Source organism: Hyperolius riggenbachi, chromosome 2, assembly GCF_040937935.1.
Source record: "Hyperolius riggenbachi isolate aHypRig1 chromosome 2, aHypRig1.pri, whole genome shotgun sequence".
Lineage (NCBI taxonomy): Eukaryota > Metazoa > Chordata > Amphibia > Anura > Hyperoliidae > Hyperolius > Hyperolius riggenbachi.
In genome coordinates this window covers 539,114,030-539,132,434 of record NC_090647.1, presented here as the reverse complement: position 1 = coordinate 539,132,434, position 18,405 = coordinate 539,114,030, and the positions used below count along the sequence as shown (strand labels likewise).

The 18,405-nt window shown below is 47.3% G+C and overlaps 1 protein-coding gene across 4 annotated transcripts in view; it reads right to left on the bottom strand.

Moving 5' to 3' along the window:
• BCL9 (BCL9 transcription coactivator) overlaps positions 1-18,405 on the bottom strand; it is a 360,097-nt gene that overhangs the window by 131,236 nt on the left and 210,456 nt on the right. For 3 of the 4 annotated variants that reach the window (XM_068270729.1, XM_068270731.1, XM_068270732.1), the window contains exon 1: positions 776-1,077. The exons of the other annotated variant lie outside the window; for it this stretch is intronic. The gene's annotated coding sequence lies outside the window, so the exon portion shown is untranslated. Of the gene's footprint in view, positions 1-775; positions 1,078-18,405 lie in introns of those variants that run through there. 4 annotated transcript variants of the gene reach the window in all.

Genomic DNA, 18,405 nt, shown 5'->3' with positions numbered 1-18,405 from the left:
CAGTGGCTATCCTCCTCTCCACAGACACACACACACACACACACAGCAGTGGCTATCCTCCTCTCCACAGACACACACACACACAGTAGTGGCTATCCTCCTCTCCACAGACACACACACACACAGCAGTGGCTATCCTCCTCTCCAAAGACACACACACAGCAGTGGCTATCCTCCTCTCCCCACAGACACACACACAGCAGTGGCTATGCTCCTCTCCGCAGACACACACACACAGCAGTGGCTATGCTCCTCTCCACAGACACACACACAGCAGTGGCTATCCTCCTCTCCACAGACACACACACACACACACAGCAGTGGCTATCCTCCTCTCCACAGACACACACACACAGTAGTGGCTATCCTCCTCTCCACAGACACACACACAGCAGTGGCTATCCTCCTCTCCAAAGACACACACACAGCAGTGGCTATCCTCCTCTCCCCACAGACACACACAGCAGTGGCTATCCACAGACACACACAGCAGTGGCTATCCTCCTCTCCCCACACACACAGTAGTGGCTATCCACAGACACACACAGTAGTGGCTATCCACAGACACACACAGCAGTGGCTATCCTCTCCACAGACACACACACACACACAGCATTGGGCTCTCTATGCTCTCCCCTCAGGCCGCAGCGCACACAGCAGGCCCCGCTCTCCCGCAGGCCGGGCTCCCGCACACACCGCAGGCCTCTCCCGCACGCACTAGGCCTGAGGCCTCCCGCCTGGCTCCCCCGGATGTACGGCCAGTCCCGTCACTCACCGGCAGCAGCAGCAGGAGGACGAGGCGATCCCGCGTGTGGAGGGGGGGGGGGGGGGGGTGCTGGGTGATCCGGGGAGACAAGAGGGGGGAGGGGAGGTGAAGTGTGACGCGATCTCCGGGGCTCCCCCTCTCCTCACAGCCGGCAGCAGTGCGGCCCGAGCAGCTGGAACCTCCCGCAGCCGCACACAGACTGCTCCATTGTCTTTCCTCCGCTCTCTCTCTTTCCTCAGCGATAGCAGCAGCACCTTCTCCTGCCCTCCCCCTTTCCGGCTCCTGCAAATGGTGCCTTCCTCCTCCCCTCGCGCCGTGCAGCCGGGACACGCCTCCTCCCCTCCGCTCGCCCGGACACGCCCCCTCCCCCCATCCGCGCGCCGGGACACGCCCCGACATTCTCAGCGCCGCTTCGTCTGACACGGCCGACACGCCCACAGCGGCGAGAGAAGCACGCCCCCTCTATTTCACAGCTAAAGGGAGTTCGGCGAGAGTCCGTAGACACGCCCTTCGCTAATAAGGGGCCGCCCACCCGCCTGCCTGTACTCTTCCTTTCTCTCTCTCCAGAGGAACATTCCACTCCTATCTGCTAGCGCTCCCCCCCTGCTCCTGTGACCAGTGGTACCGCCCACCTCCCCCCTCTCCACCCGCCCGCACTCTGCCCAGCAGCCAGTTCCTGACAACTGCACTGATTGCAGCTAGAGATGGGAAGTTCGGATCTTTTCAATGATCCGGATGATTCGAATCGGATCATTGAAGAGATCCGGATCTTTGATCCGAATCTCGGATCATTTTACTACCGGCAGCATTCGGGGGTGAAATGAACAGCAGGACAGGTCTGTGGACAGGAGAAGGGGAGGGGAGTGGACACACAGAGAAGGGGAGAAGATGGACAGAGGGCAGGGAGTGGACAGAGAAGGGAGGAGGGACGAGCAGAGAGCAGAAATGTTTGCACGTAATACCCACATGCTGAAGTCATATGCTTTACATATATTTCACCTATATGTTCATCTGTACACTTTCACATGCAAACGTCACACAGTGAAAGAAAGCATTCCCAGAAGATAAGTGCAGCTGTTTAGTGCCGAGTGCAGGAGGATTATATTGCCTTTCAATCACAGTGTCTGCAAAGTTACTGAGCTGTGCTGAGCCAAAAGCTTCCAATGTGATCACTGTGCAGCACTACGGAACAGGCAGCCTATAATGGGCAGCACGTTATAGCCAGTATGTGTGCTCTACACATATCTGGCAGTGGCACCGATGTCCCCTCTCTCTCATCTACCTGTCTCCCTGCAAGGCTGCCTCCCTTCCAACAGAGCGATTCCTGCTTCCAGGACCCCGCTGCCCGCTGAGAAGGGGCGTGTCGCTCCTGGCCCCGCCCCTTTTGCGATCCGAATCACTCATTTTGATGATTCGGATGATCGACTCATAAAATAGATTCGGATCAAAGATCCGAATCGTTCATGATCCGGACAACACTAATTGCAGCTCAGCCTGGCTGAGCCAGCCGCCCAGATATACAGCACAGTGCACAGATCACCCTGCCTCATCAATTATCTGCATGATAGTGCATAGATCAACATGCCTAATCAATTATATACGTTATAGTGCATAGATCACCCTGCCTGATCCATTATATATGTTATAGTGCATAGATCACCCTGCCTGATCCATTATATATGTTATAGTGCATAGATCACCCTGCCTGATCCATTATATACGTTATAGAGCATAGATCACCTGGCCTCATGAATTAGCTGCATGATAGTGCATAGATCAACATGCCTAATCAATTATATACGTTATAGAGCATAGATCACCCTGTCTAATCAATTATACACATCACAGTGCACAGATCACCCTGCCTTATCCATTATATACGTTATAGTGCATAGATCACCCTGTGAAAAACGCGTGGCTGTCCCATTCACTTTTCAGTGATGGGATCAGCCACGCAACGCACACAAACGCGGATGGCTTGCGTTCCGCATGCGTGGCCATCCGTGTTTGTGATGTGAACGGGGCCTTATTTGCATTATAGTGCATAGATCACCCTGCCTGATCTATTATATACATTATAGTCCATAGATCACCCTGCTTGATCAATTATATACGATATAGTCCATAGATCACCCTGCCTGATCCTTATATACATTATAGTGCATAGATCACCCTGTCTGATCAATTATTTATTATTTATTTATTGTATTTATAAAGTGCCAACATATTACGCAGCGCTGGACATTAGTTTAGGTTACAGACAATATTTAGGGGTGACATACAGCAAAATGACAATACCGGAATACAAGAAAACCAGAGCACACAGCACAGTATGAGAACCAGGTAATGCTTAGTCAGTCACTGGATGGAGCATGGAGACTAGGCAAGTTATATACTTTATAGTGCACAGATCACCCTGCCTGATCTATTATATACATTATAGTGCATAGATCACCCTGCCTGATCCATTATATACATTATAGAGCACAGATCACCCTGCCTGATCCATTATATACATTATAGTGCATAGATCAACCTGTCTGATCAACTATATACATTATAGTGCACAGATCACCCTGCCTGATCCATTATATACATTATAGTGCATAGATCACCCTGCCTGATCCATTATATACATTATAGAGCACAGATCACCCTGCCTTATCCATTATATACATTATAGAGCACAGATCACCCTGCCTTATCCATTATATACATTATAGAGCACAGATCACCCTGCCTTATCCATTATATACATTATAGAGCACAGATCACCCTGCCTGATCCATTATATACATTATAGAGAACAGATCACCCTGCCTGATTCATTATATACATTATAGAGCACAGATCACCCTGCCTGATCCATTATATACATTATAGAGCACAGATCACCCTACCTGATCCATTATATACATTATAGTGCATAGCTCACCCTTCCTGTTCCATATACACCACTGCATAGATCACCCTGCCTGATCCATTATATACATTATAGTGCATAGATCACAATACCTGATCAATAATATACAGCACAGTGCATAGATCACCCTTCCTGATGGATTATATACATAATAGTTTATAGAGCAACCTGCCTGATCCATTGTAAGGCACCTATCCAGATTCCACCCTGATCTATACAATATGTACACCGAGTGGCCAAAATATTAGAGACACCTCTTATTTGACCGTTAACCAGTCCAACAGGTAGAGTGACGTAACAACGCACAGTTGCTTATACAAGGAACACTCAGCTTCGGACGACGTAGTTATCATGGAAGATAATGTCAAAATGGGTAAGATGAAAGATTTAAGTTGAGGAACTCCAGTGAAAATAATGTAATAAAAAAGTGCTTCATTTTTACAATAATTATGTATAAATGATTTAGTTAGTGATTGCCCATTGTAAAATCTTTCCTCTCCCTGATTTACATTCTGTCATTTATTACATGGTGACATTTTTACTGTTGGCAGGTGATGTAGCTGCTGCATGCTTTTTTGGCAGTTGGAAACAGCTGTAAACAGCCATTTCCCACAATGCAACAAGCTTCACAGACAGGAAACTGCCAAGAGTATGTACTCAGAATTTCTTTGTGGGAGGGATTTCACCACAATATCAGCCATACAGCGTCCCCTGGTGGTCTGTTTGTGAAAAGGAATAGATTTCTCATGTAAAAGGGGGTATCAACTACTGATTGGGATAAAGTTCAATTCTTGGTCGGAGTTTCTCTTTTAACAAGGAATGGTCCTAGGTGTAATGCTAGGTACACACCATACAATTATCTGTTAGATTTAACTGCTAGATAGATTTTTTCTAATATGTTGAAAAAAATCGATCTGGCAGGTAAATCTAACAGAAAAGTGTATGGTGTGTACCTAGCATTTGAGGAGCTGGTGCTAGCATCTCCGAAACGACGACTCTTAAGGTAGCCATACACTGGTCGATGTGCCATCAGATTCGACCAACAGATAGATCCCTCTCTGATCGAATCTGATCAGAGAGGGATCGTATGGTTGCCTTTTAGTGTTGGGCGAACATCTAGATGTTCGGGTTCGGGCCGAACAGGCCGAACATGGCCGCGATGTTCGGGTGTTCGACCCGAACTCCGAACATAATGGAAGTCAATGGGGACCCGAACTTTTGTGGTTTGTAAAGCCTCCTTACATGCTACATACCCCAAATTTACAGGGTATGTGCACCTTGGGAGTGGGTACAAGAGGAAAAAAAATTTAGCAAAAAGAGCTTATAGTTTTTGAGAAAATCGATTTTAAAGTTTCAAAGGGAAAACTGTCTTTTAAATGCGGGAAATGTCTGTTTTCTTTGCACAGGTAACATGCTTTTTGTCGGCATGCAGTCATAAATGTAATACATATAAGAGGTTCCAGGAAAAGGGACCGGTAATGCTAACCCAGCAGCAGCACACGTGATGGAACAGGAGGAGGGTGGCGCAGGAGGAGAAGGCCACGCTTTGAGACACAACAACCCAGGCCTTGCATGAGGACAAGAAGCGTGCGGATAGCATGCTTTGTACCACCATGCAGTCATAAATGTAATAAAGATAAGTGGTTCAATAAACAGGGACCACGCGGCAACGCTAACCCAGCAGCAGCACACGTGATGGAACAGGAGGAGGCGCAGGAGGAGAAGGCCACGCTTTGTGAGACACAACAACCCAGGCCTTGCATGAGGACAAAAAGCGTGCGGATAGCATGCTTTGTACCGCCATGTAGTCATAAATGTAATAAAGATAAGAGGTTCAATAAACAGGGACCACGCGGCAACGCTAACCCAGCAGCAGCAGCAGCAGCAGCACACGTGATGGAACAGGAGGAGGCGCAGGAGGAGAAGGCCACGCTTTGTGAGACACAACAACCCAGGCCTTGCATGAGGACAAAAAGCGTGCGGATAGCATGCTTTGTACCGCCATGTAGTCATAAATGTAATAAAGATAAGAGGTTCCATAAACAGGGACCGGCAACGGTAACCCAGCAGCAGCAGCAGCAGCAGCAGCACACGTGATGGAACAGGAGGAGGCGCAGGAGGTAGACGGCCACGCTTTGTGAGACACAACAACCCAGGCCTTGCATGAGGACAAAAAGCGTGCGGATAGCATGCTTTGTACCGCCATGTAGTCATAAATGTAATAAAGATAAGAGGTTCCATAAACAGGGACCGGCAACGGTAACCCAGCAGCAGCAGCAGCAGCAGCAGCACACGTGATGGAACAGGATGAGGCGCAGGAGGAGAAAGCCACGCTTTGTGAGACACAACAACCCAGGCCTTGCATGAGGACAAAAAGCGTGCGGATATAGCAGCAATGCTTTTTGCCGCCATGCAGTCATAAATGTAATACAGATGAGAGGTTCAATAAACAGGGACCGGAAACGCTAAACCATCCCAGATGTTCATCGGTCATGTTACTTGGTTGGGGTCCAGGAGTGTTGCGTAGTCGTTTCCAATCCAGGATTGATTCATTTTAATTTGAGTCAGACGGTCTGCATTTTCTGTGGAGAGGCGGATACGCCGATCTGTGATGATGCCTCCGGCAGCACTGAAACAGCGTTCCGACATAACGCTGGCTGCCGGGCAAGCCAGCACCTCTATTGCGTACATTGCCAGTTCGTGCCAGGTGTCTAGCTTCATGCCCGGTTTCAGGTCCAGCGGTGCCAGCCACAAATCCGTCTGTTCCTTTATTCCCCTCCAAATTTCCTCCCCTGTGTGCTGCTTATCCCCAAGGCAGATCAGCTTCAGCAACGCTTGCTGACGCATGCCAACAGCTGTGCTGCACTGCTTCCACGATCCTACTGCTGCTGGTGCTGGGTTAGCATTTCCGGATGAGGTACAGCTTTGAGATGCGTTGGAGGAGAAGGAGTCAGAGAGGTAGGTGCTGCTGTTGTTATCCAGCTGTTTGCGGCGTGGGCAACACCCGCGCCGTAGCAGGTGAGGAATCGCTGCCAGGCTCCACAAGGTTCACCCAGTGCGCGGTAAGGGAGATGTATCGACCCTGGCCGAACGCACTCGTCCAGGTGTCAGTGGTGAGGTGAACCTTGCAGGCAACGGCATTCTTCAAGCTTCGGGTTATTTAGCTGACCACGTGCTCATGCAACTCAGGCACTGCAGAGCGCGCAAAGTGGTAGCGGCTGGGAACCACGTAACGTGGGATGGCCACTGACATCATGCCCTTGAAGCTGTTTGTCTCCACCACTCGATATGGCAGCATTTCGCAGGCCAGAAGCTTGGCTATGCTGGCTGGCTGTTACTGCCACGGCCCGGGGGTCATTTGCTGGCAATTTCCTCTTGTGCTCAAACATCTCAGAGACAGACAACTCAACCGTAGCGCTGCACACCGAAGGGCTGTTGGTTGTTGTGTTTGATGAACACTGGGAGACCTCAAGAGCACTAGTCCGGAAAGTGACAGTGTCAGCATCGTCTGATGTTTGTGAATGTTGTGAACCACGCAATGGCTGGGCTACTGCTGCTGCTGAGGCGGGTCTGGTGGTGAGTCTGGTGAACCCAAGGGAGGCAGTGTTGCTGGTGGTACCCTGTCCTGCCGCGTTTGCCCACAGAGTGGGATGTTTGGATAGAATGTGGCGGCTCATGCTGGTGGTGGAGAGGTTGTTAATACTTTTCCCCCTGCTCAGGCGGGTCTTGCACACCTTGCAAATCGCCATGGTAACATCCTCAGTGCAGTCTTCAAAGAAAGCCCAGACTTTAACTGGCTGAGGACTCGGACCTCGTGCGTGATGTGCTGGTGCTGCTTAACCCACTGCTGGACGCTTGAGAGGTCATCCAAGTAATTATCTGGTCCTGTTCTTTTGGATCTGTGAGGGTTGTTGTCCTGGACAACATGGGCAGTATTGAGTGGGTTTTCTTGGGTGCTCCCCTGTGGCCTGTACGTGAACCGTCAGGGGAAACACCTCTTCCCTTGCCCCTCCCTCTTTCACCGGATTTCTTCCTCATTTCACTTATCCTTAAAGTACACGCTGACTGGCAGCAGTACAGTGGCAGTACAGAAATGCTATACAGTGGTGGGTGAGCGGTGTACCACTATTGTCAGCAGTGACACAGAGCACAATGCTATACAGTGGCGGGTGAGCGGTGTACTACTGTTCCCAGCAGACACAGAGTGGAAGTAAACACAATGCTATATAGTGTGGCTGAGCCGTGTACACAGAGTGGCATTAAACACAATGCTATATAGTCTGCTATATAGTCACCCCGAACAGGGTGATGTTCTGCAGAACCCAAACAGTGGCAAACACTGTTCGCCCAACACTACTGGGAGGGAACGCAGATTTTAGTACCTAAACACACGATACAACATGTTTTCCGGGGTCGGACTCTGAGGCACATACAGATGGTCCCGATCATCATCCTCATCATACAACTCTTCTCCTGAGTCTGACCCACCCACCACCTCTGCCACCCCAACATCCCCAGACACAGACCCCTCATCGTCCTCAACATTAACTTGGGATGCTGGCCTGAGCCAGACCTCCTCCTCCACATCAGGCCCCATCATCTCCTCAATGGCAGCCCTCATTAATCGCTCTGGCGACGGACTGATGGACACAACGTTCTCCTCCGGGGAGGGCTGCTGCTGACCACTGGCTGCTGGGGTGGATGTTATAGCTTGCGTGGGGCGTTGGCTGTTGCTGTTGTTGGGAGTGCTGCTCACAGCGGAGGTCTCTGGGGAACTCATGTTGAGCTCATATAGTGGTTGACGGTGAGTGGAGTATTACTGATCCCAGCAATATACACACTGACTGGCAGAGTACGCAATGCTATATAGTGTGGCTGAGCGGTGTACACAGAGTGGCAGTAAACACAATGCTATATAGTCTGGCTGAGCGAGCGGTGTACTACTGTTCCCAGCAGAATCAGAGTGGCAGTAAACAATGGTATATAGTCTGGCTGAGCGGTGTACACAGAGTGTCAGTAAACAATGGTATATAGTCTGGCTGAGCGAGCGGTGTACTACTGTTCCCAGCAGAATCAGAGTGGCAGTAAACAATGGTATATAGTCTGGCTGAGCGAGCGGTGTACTACTGTTCCCAGCAGAATCAGAGTGGCAGTAAACAATGGTATATAGTCTGGCTGAGCGGTGTACACAGAGTGTCAGTAAACAATGGTATATAGTCTGGCTGAGCGAGCGGTGTACTACTGTTCCCAGCAGAATCAGAGTGGCAGTAAACAATGGTATATAGTCTGGCTGAGCGGTGTACACAGAGTGTCAGTAAACAATGGTATATAGTCTGGCTGAGCGGTGTACACACAATGCTATATAGTCTGCTATATAGTGTCAGTAAACAATGGTATATAGTCTGGCTGAGCGAGCGGTGTACTACTGTTCCCAGCAGAATCAGAGTGGCAGTAAACAATGGTATATAGTCTGGCTGAGCGGTGTACACAGAGTTTCAGTAAACAATGGTATATAGTCTGGCTGAGCGGTGTACACAGAGTGTCAGTAAACAATGGTATATAGTCTGGCTGAGCGGTGTACACAGAGTGGCAGTAAACACAATGCTATATAGTCTGGCTGAGCGAGCGGTGTACTACTGTTCCCAGCAGAATCAGAGTGGCAGTAAACAATGGTATATAGTCTGGCTGAGCGGTGTACACAGAGTGTCAGTAAACAATGGTATATAGTCTGGCTGAGCGGTGTACACAGAGTGTCAGTAAACAATGGTATATAGTCTGGCTGAGCGGTGTACACAGAGTGGCAGTAAACACAATGCTATATACTCTGGCTGAGCGAGCGGTGTACTACTGTTCCCAGCAGACACAGAACAGTAAACAGAATGCTATATAGTGTGGCTGAGCGAGCGGTGTACCACTATTCCCAGCAGACACAGAACAGTAAACAGAATGCTATATAGTGTGGCTGAGCGAGCGGTGTACCACTATTCCCAGCAGACACAGAACAGTAAACAGAATGCTATATAGTGTGGCTGAGCGAGCGGTGTACCACTATTCCAAACAGACACAGAACAGTGAACAGAATGCTATATAGTGTGGCTGAGCGAGCGGTGTACCACTATTCCCAGCAGACACAGAGTGGCAGTAAACAGAATGCTATATAGTGTGGCTGAGCGAGGTACACAGAGTGGCAGTAAACAGAATGCTATATAGTGTGGCTGAGCAAGCGGTGTACTACTATTCCCAGCAGACACAGAGTGGCAGTAAACAGAATGCTATATAGTGTGGCTGAGCGAGGTACACAGAGTGGCAGTAAACAGAATGCTATATAGTGTGGCTGAGCAAGCGGTGTACTACTGTTCCCAGCAGTGACACAATGACAGGGGGGACCCTGGCTAGCGTGGCTGGAGCGCGAACTACCCTGCCTGCCTACCCAAAGCTAAACCCACAGACAAATGGCGGAGATATGACGTGGTTCGGGTATTTATTTACCCGAACCACGTGACCGTTCGGCCAATCAGAGCGCGTTCGGGTCCGAACCACGTGACCCGTTCGGCCAATCACAGCGCTAGCCGAACGTTCGGGGAACGTTCGGCCATGCGCTCTTAGTTCAGCCATGTGGCCGAACGGTTTGGCCGAGCACCGTCAGGTGTTCGGCCGAACTCGAACATCACCCGAACAGGGTGATGTTCTGCAGAACCCGAACAGTGGCGAACACTGTTCGCCCAACACTATTGCCTTTACTGCAAACAGATTGTGAATCGATTTCAGCCTGAAACCGTCCACAATCTGTGGTGGTGGTGCTGCCGCCGCTCCCCCTCCCCCCCCCCCCCCCCCCCCCCGCAAACATTACCTGCTCCACCGGCGCGACTTCCCAGGTCTCTGCGGTCTTCTTCTCCGCTCTGGTCTGGTCTGGTCTCCGGCAGGCTTCACTTCTTCCTGCCCGGCAGGAAGTTAAAACAGTAGAGCGCCCTCTACTGTTTAAACTTCCTGCCGGGCAGGAAGAACTGAAGCTTGCCGGAGACCAGACCAGCGCAGAGAAGAAGACAGCGGAGACCTGGGGAGTCGCGCCGGCGGAGCAGGTAATGTATTGCAGCTGTATTGCTTCGGTCGTCGGGCACTCGAACGCCGCTAGCAACGCTCTCCTTACCCGCGGGCGATCGACGGTAATTTCCCGCGCGGAGCGATCGCCGGGATCGATCCATTTCGGGACGAAATAGATCGTAATTTAGCGTGTAGCTTGAACGATGTGACAGCAGATTTGATCCCAGTGATCGAATCTGCTGTCGATCGGCGGGGAATCGGCCTAGTGTATGGCCAGCTTTAGGATTTTCTCACCCATCAGTATCTTAGGTGTTTAGATAGTGGCAGTTGAGAGAAAAAAAAAAAAAACTTGAAACAATAAGATATATAAGCTGGTGAAAGAGAGAGGTGAAAGGCGAGAAGCACGCATAGTCCGCAGCAACAGAAGGGCAACAACATGACAAAGTACAGCTGAATTCAATGCAGGTGCATCACAAAGCATATCCCAATACACAACAAGACGGACTTTGCAAAGGATGGGCTTTAGCAGCAGGAGACCATCAAGAGTGCCTTTGGTATCACAGAAAAATAGAAAACAACGCCTGTTGTGGGCTCTTGCCACCATGCACGATCGGTCTCAAACTGGCTTGAGGAACATAAATCAGAGTTTAACCTGCTTCCATCGCCAGCTCAGTCCCCTGACCTCAATCCTATTGATCACTTCAAAGCTTGGAAACGCCACCATCCAATCTGACCCAACTTAGAGCTGCCATTATGTCAGCATGGTCCAACATTCCTCAGCAACGGTATCAGCATCTTGTAAAGTCCATGCCAAGAAGAATATTGGCTGTGATCAAAGTGGACCAACTCAATATTAAGGCTGCCAAACACTGGTCGATTTGCCATCAGATCGACCAACAGATAGATCCCTCTCTGATCGAATCTGATCAGAGAGGGATCGTATGGCTGCCTTTACTGCAAACAGATTGTTAATCGATTTCAGCATGGGCGGAGCGATCGCGTCATCCGTGACGCGATCCTCCGCCGGCGCCTGTCTCCGCTCACCCGCCGCAACATCCCGCCGGCCATACGGAAGCGCCGGCGGGATGTTAACCCGACGATCGCCGCATACAGAGTGTATAATACACTTTGTAATGTTTACAAAGTGTATTATACAGGCTGCCTCCTGCCCTGGTGGTCCCAGTGATCGAGGGACCACCAGGGCAGGCTGCAGCCACCCTATGTCGCACCCAAGCACACTGATTTCTCCCCCCCTGCCCCAGATCGCCCACAGCACCCCTCAGACCCCCCCCTGCCCACCCCCCAGACCCCTGTTTGCACCCAATCACCCCCCTAATCACCCATAACCTGCCCCTTGCGGGCAATCTGATCACCCACCCACACCAATAGATCGCCCGCAGATCCGACATCAGATCACCTCCCAAGCGCAGTGTTTACATCTATTGTCTCCTCTAAACACCCACTAATTACCCATCAATCACCCCCTATCACCACCTGTCACTGTTACCCATCAGATCAGACCCTAATCTGCCCCTTGCGGGCACCCAATCACCCGCCTACACGCTCAGATTGCCCTCAGACCCCCCCTTATCAATTCGCCAGGGCATTAATTACATCTGTCCTTCCCTGTAATAACCCACTGATCACCCATCAATCACCCCCTGTCACTGCCACCCATCAATCACCCCCTGTCACTGCCACCCATCAATCAGCCCCTAACCTGCCCCTTGCGGGCAATCTGATCACCCACCCACACCAATAGATCGCCCGCAGATCCGACATCAGATCACCTCCCAAGTGCAGTGTTTACATCTGTTCTCTCCTCCAAACACCCACTAATTACCCATCAATCACCCCCTGTCACTGCTACCCATCAGATTAGACCCCTATCTGCCCCTAGGGCACTCAATCACCCGCCCATACCCTCAGAACGCCCTCAGACCCCAGCCCTGATCACCTCGCCAGTGCATTGCTTGCATCTATTTCCCCCCTCTAATCACACCTTGAGACACCCATCAATCACCTCCTGTCACCCCCTAGCACACCTACCCATCAGATCAGGCCCTAATTTGCCCCGTGTGGGCTCCTGATCACTCGGCCAAACCCTCAGATCCCCCTCAGACCCCCTTCCGATCACCTCCCCAGTGCATTGATTGCATCTATTTTCCCCTCTAACCACCCCCTGAGACACCCATCAATCACCTCCTGTCACCCCCTAGCACTCCTATCCATCAGATCAGGCCCAATACAACCTGTCATCTAAAAGGCCACCCTGCTTATGACCGGTTCCACAAAATTCGCCCCCTCATAGACCACCTGTCATCAAAATTTTCAGATGCTTATACCCCTGAACAGTCATTTTGAGACATTTGGTTTCCAGACTACTCACGGTTTTGGGCCCGTAAAATGCCAGGGCGGTATAGGAACCCCACAAGTGACCCCATTTTAGAAAAAAAGACACCCCAAGGTATTCTGTTAGGTGTATGACGAGTTCATAGAAGATTTTATTTTTTGTCAAAAGTTAGTGGAAATTGATTTTTATTGTTTTTTTTCACAAAGTGTCATTTTTCACTAACTTGTGAAAAAAAATTAAATCTTCTATGAACTCACCATACTCCTAACGGAATACCTTGGGGTGTCTTCTTTCTAAAATGGGGTCACTTGTGGGGTTCCTATACTGCCCTGGCATTTTAGGGGCCCTAAACCGTGAGGAGTAGTCTACAAAAAAAAGGCCTCAAAATGACCTGTGAATAGGACGTTGGGCCCCTTAGCGCACCTAGGCTGCAAAAAAGTGTCACACATGTGGTATCGCCGTACTCAGGAGAAGTAGTATAATGTGTTTTGGGGTGTATTTTTACACATACCCATGCTGGGTGGGAGAAATCTCTCTGTAAATGGACAATTGTGTGTAAAAAAATCAAAAGATTGTCATTTACAGAGAGATTTCTCCCACCCAGCATGGGTATGTGTAAAAATACACCACAAAACACATTATACTACTTCTCCTGAGTACGGCGGTACCACATGTGTGGCACTTTTTTACACCCTAAGTGCGCTAAGGGGCCCAAAGTCCAATGAGTACCTTTAGGATTTCACAGGTCATTTTGCGACATTGTTGGTTTCAAGACTACTCCTCACGGTTTAGGGCCCCTAAAATGCCAGGGCAGTATAGGAACCCCACAAATGACCCCATTCTAGAAAGAAGACACCCAAAGGTATTCTGTTAGGACTATGGTGAGTTCATAGAAGATTTTATTTTTTTGTCACAAGTTGGCGGAAAATGACACTTTGTGAAAAAAAACCAATTAAAATCAATTTCCGCTAACTTGTGACAAAAATAAAATCTTCTATGAACTCACCATACTCCTAACGGAATACCTTGGGGTGTCTTCTTTCTAAAATGGGGTCATTAGTGGGGTTCTTATACTGCCCTGGCATTTTAGGGGCCCTAAAACGTGAGGAGTAGTCTTGAAACAAAAATGACCTGTGAAATCCTAAAGGTACTCATTGGACTTTGGGCCCCTTAGCTCAGTTAGGGTGCAAAAAAGTGCCACACATGTGGTATCGCCGTACTCGGGAGAAGTAGTACAATGTGTTTTGGGGTGTATTTTTACACATATAATGCTGGGTGGGAGAAATCTCTCTGTAAATGGACAATTGTGTGTAAAAAAAATCAAGAAATTGTCATTTACAGAGATATTTCTCCCACCCAGCATGGGTATGTGTAAAAATACACCTCAAAACACATTATACTACTTCTCCTGAGTACGGCAATACCACATGTGTGGCACTTTTTTGCAGCCCAACTGCGCTAAGGGGTCCAAAGTCCAATGAGCACCTTTAGGCTTTACAGGGGTGCTTACAATTAGGCACCCCCCAAAATGCCAGGACAGTAAACACACCCCACAAATGACCCCATTTTGGAAAGTAGACACTTCAAGGTATTCAGAGAGTGGCATGGTGAGTCCGTGGCAGATTTCATTTTTTTTGTCGCAAGTTAGAAGAAATGAAATTTTTTTTTTTTGTCACAAAGTGTCATTTCCCGCTTACTTGTGACAAAAAATAATATCTTCTATGAACTCACTATGCCTCTCAGTGAATACTTTGGGATGTCTTCTTTCCAAAATGGGGTCATTTGGGGGGTATTTATACTATCCTGGAATTCTAGCCCCTCATGAAACATGACAGAGGGTCAGAAAAGTCATAGATGCTTGAAAATGGGAAAATTCACTTTTTGCACCATAGTTTGTAAATGCTATAACTTTTACCCAAACCAATAAATATAGGCTGAATGGGTTTTTTTTCATCAAAAACATGTTTGTCCACATTTTTCACGCTGCATGTATACAGAAATTTTACTTTATTTGAAAAATGTCAGCACAGAAATTTAAAAAAAAACATTTTTTTGCCAAAATTCATGTCTTTTTTGATGAATATAATAAAAAGTAAAAATCGCAGCAGCAATCAAATAGCACCAAAAGAAAGCTTTATTAGTGACAAGAAAAGGAGGTAAAATTCATTTAGGTGGTAGGTTGTATGAGTGAGCAATAAACCGTGAAAGCTGGGGTGGTCTGAAATGGAAAAAAAGTGCCTGGTCCTTAAGGGGGTTAAAGCCCACGGTCCTCAAGTGGATAAACTAATGTATATACATACACACATATATATATATATATATATATATATATATATATATATACATACATACACACATATATATATATATATATATATATATATATATATATATATGTGTGTATATATATATATATATATATATATATATATATATATATATATATATATATATATATATATATATTATACTGGAGCTAAACAACATCTATATACAGTACCCAGCTTAAAAAGGATCTGTAGTGAAAATAACATAGTGACATAATGAATAAAATTGTTTATTCTTTACAATATTAATTTATAAATTATTTAGTCAGTGTTTGCCCATTGCAATTTTTTTGCAATAGTGGTCCTTTAAGAAAATAGAAAAAACTCTAAATCTCAGTGAGAAAGAACAATACTAATATAAGTAGTATACATGCATAAAAGGTCAGAAGCCCAGTTCTAGCAGTTATCTCTAATTAGGACTTAATCATCAACCAAATACATAAAACCACTTTACTAATTTTGCTATGGCCTCTATATACCGTAAGTGATATTACTATAACATGTTCATTTAGGTAATGATTTGAGAAACCATAATGGGTTTACTTAGGAGTCTTGACTTTAACTTAGGTTCCATATTTAAATTTAGGTTAGTTGAAGCCAGTAGTGCTCATCCGGATTCCGGATATCCGGGTAACCCGGATATTCGCACTTTTTTTTCCACTATCCGATTCGGATTCCAGTTCGGGAAATGCTGTTGAAAACAAAGAAAAGCCTGAGAATCCCTTATGAGGAGATGGACTGGCCCAAAACCTGTCGGTTCTGTCAGGTTTTAACTGCCTACTTTTTTCACTTTAAAAAAATGCACCACTCATGTAATTTTCTTGCCAGGTGCATTTCAATATACCTACATAAACCTACATAAGTCTTTAAAGAGGAACTTTATCCTAGAATTGAACTTCATCCCAGTCAGTAGCTGATACCCACTTTCCCACGAGAAATCGTTACCTTTTCTCAAACAGATCATCAGGGGGCTCTGTATGGCTGATATTCTGGTGAAACCCCTCCCACAGTGTGATGTCATGACCATGGTGCTGACAGTTTGCTATCCGTGAATCTCGTTGCATTGTGGGAAATAACGGCTTTTTCCAACTGCCAAGCAAGCAATATCTCCCTCTGGGCATAAAACTCTCAGTAACGAACATTCCGTACAGATCACCTTGCAGAACTAAAGATGCCACCACCAGTGATACCTTTCAAAATGTAAATCAGGGTAGGGAAAGGTTTTATAATGGGCAAACACTGACTAAATAATCTATAAATGAACATTGTAAACAATAAGCAAGTTTATTAATTATGTTATTTTCACTACAGCCCCTCTTTCATTAAGGAAAATGAATGGCGTTGCCTTGCTTTTCCAACAGCGTACCATTTGCTGCTTAAACGACAGGTTCTCTTTTTTCCTCCTGAATCTCAGCCAAAACATGGGATTTGCAAAGCACTGCTTCCGAGGCCTTTAGATAATTGCTAAATCATTACTGAGGGAGGAGGAGTTTACCTTTTCAAACTGGAATCCACTCGGGCTTGGATCAATAGACTGAGAGTCATACGATTGATTGCGTTGCTTGTCAATAAAGCTGGAGCTGTTGAAACAGTTGATATTATTGAGGCCTCTTATGGCAAATTAGAAGTCTGTGTCACAGATTAACCTGTTTACGACCAGGCGGCAGCTCCTCCAAGCCGGCCAGGTGCTTTATGGGCCGTTCACTCAGCTTATCGTATTTTCTATTATCTCAGTTTGTTTATTTCTTCCTCACAGTTTAATTATTTCTGTTTTGTTTGTTTTTTTCGGTTCTCAATTCCAAACATCAGCAACTGATGCTTGTGTAATAAAACCACCAATCAGAAGGACCGTGCAAGCTCACCACACACGCTGCAATTCACTCAGACAAATACAGTCACCACACAGGTATCTGCAAAGGTCACGCAGATCGTGGCCTAGGGGTGAATGCTGCATGTGGGCGTACTCATAGATAAGGGGGCGGGGCTTCACATGGAAAAGGGTGCTTTAGGTGGTATGGGAACAGGCTCAGGAGGCACCAGCCTCTGGGCGCAAAGTCCAGAGGGCACTTATGCCTCCCTCACCCAGCAATTGCAGAATGTTTGCGAGCAGAGTGTGCTTTAAGCTGTTATCTGACAGCGCTGCCAGGATCCCTCCCACTCACGTCCATGAGTCCTGGATTTACATCACTGGAGCCTATAGGCACAGATATCCTGGCACCCTAGACTCCGCCCTCCATGAACCTACAAACTCCCACCAAACTGCACTGTCACTTCCCCCTTACTTCCCTTGTCTGTCATAGGTAGCTACAAGTGTCCCTTAGCATTAGTTAGCCAGAGGTACCCTCAATATGAAGTAGCTAGAGAAGCCCCCGACTGAAGGGCGATCTCATCAATTTACAAGAAAAGAGCATCGGCATAGAGGTTAAAATAAGTGCTGTACCACCACAAACTTTGCAAAAATCAAAAATACTTTATTATGGCATCCAAAAACACTGGTTAAAAACAGTTAAAACACATACACTAAATGAAAGCAGCCAGGGGGTACACGAGAGAAACAATGCAAATATTAGATGGTAAGATCTGAAATACTATCAGCAACGAACACAGTAATAAGCAGAATGCAAAGAGTATGATGATACCGATCTCCTGTGATAAACACCTGTTTCTAAACATGCACAATCCATCAAACTGGAAAACACTTGTCCAGAATAGACAAACTAATCTAATCCAGCACCTCTAAACAGCAGGTAATCAAGGATACACAGTACGCAGTCAATACTGGCGTGGATCACACTACGTGTGCGCGGAGAAAGGATAAAGTCAAAAGATTTATGGAACAACCGGTGTAATTGGGATGTCTCTCATGAAGTCCCCCTTGGGCGTCCCCCACGTGTATCGCGGTCCCCCGCTTTTTTAAGAGGTCACTTTTTCAAGAGGATACGCGTGTACTCCTGTAATGTACTCCCATAGCTCCCAACTGTCCCTCTTTTGGAGG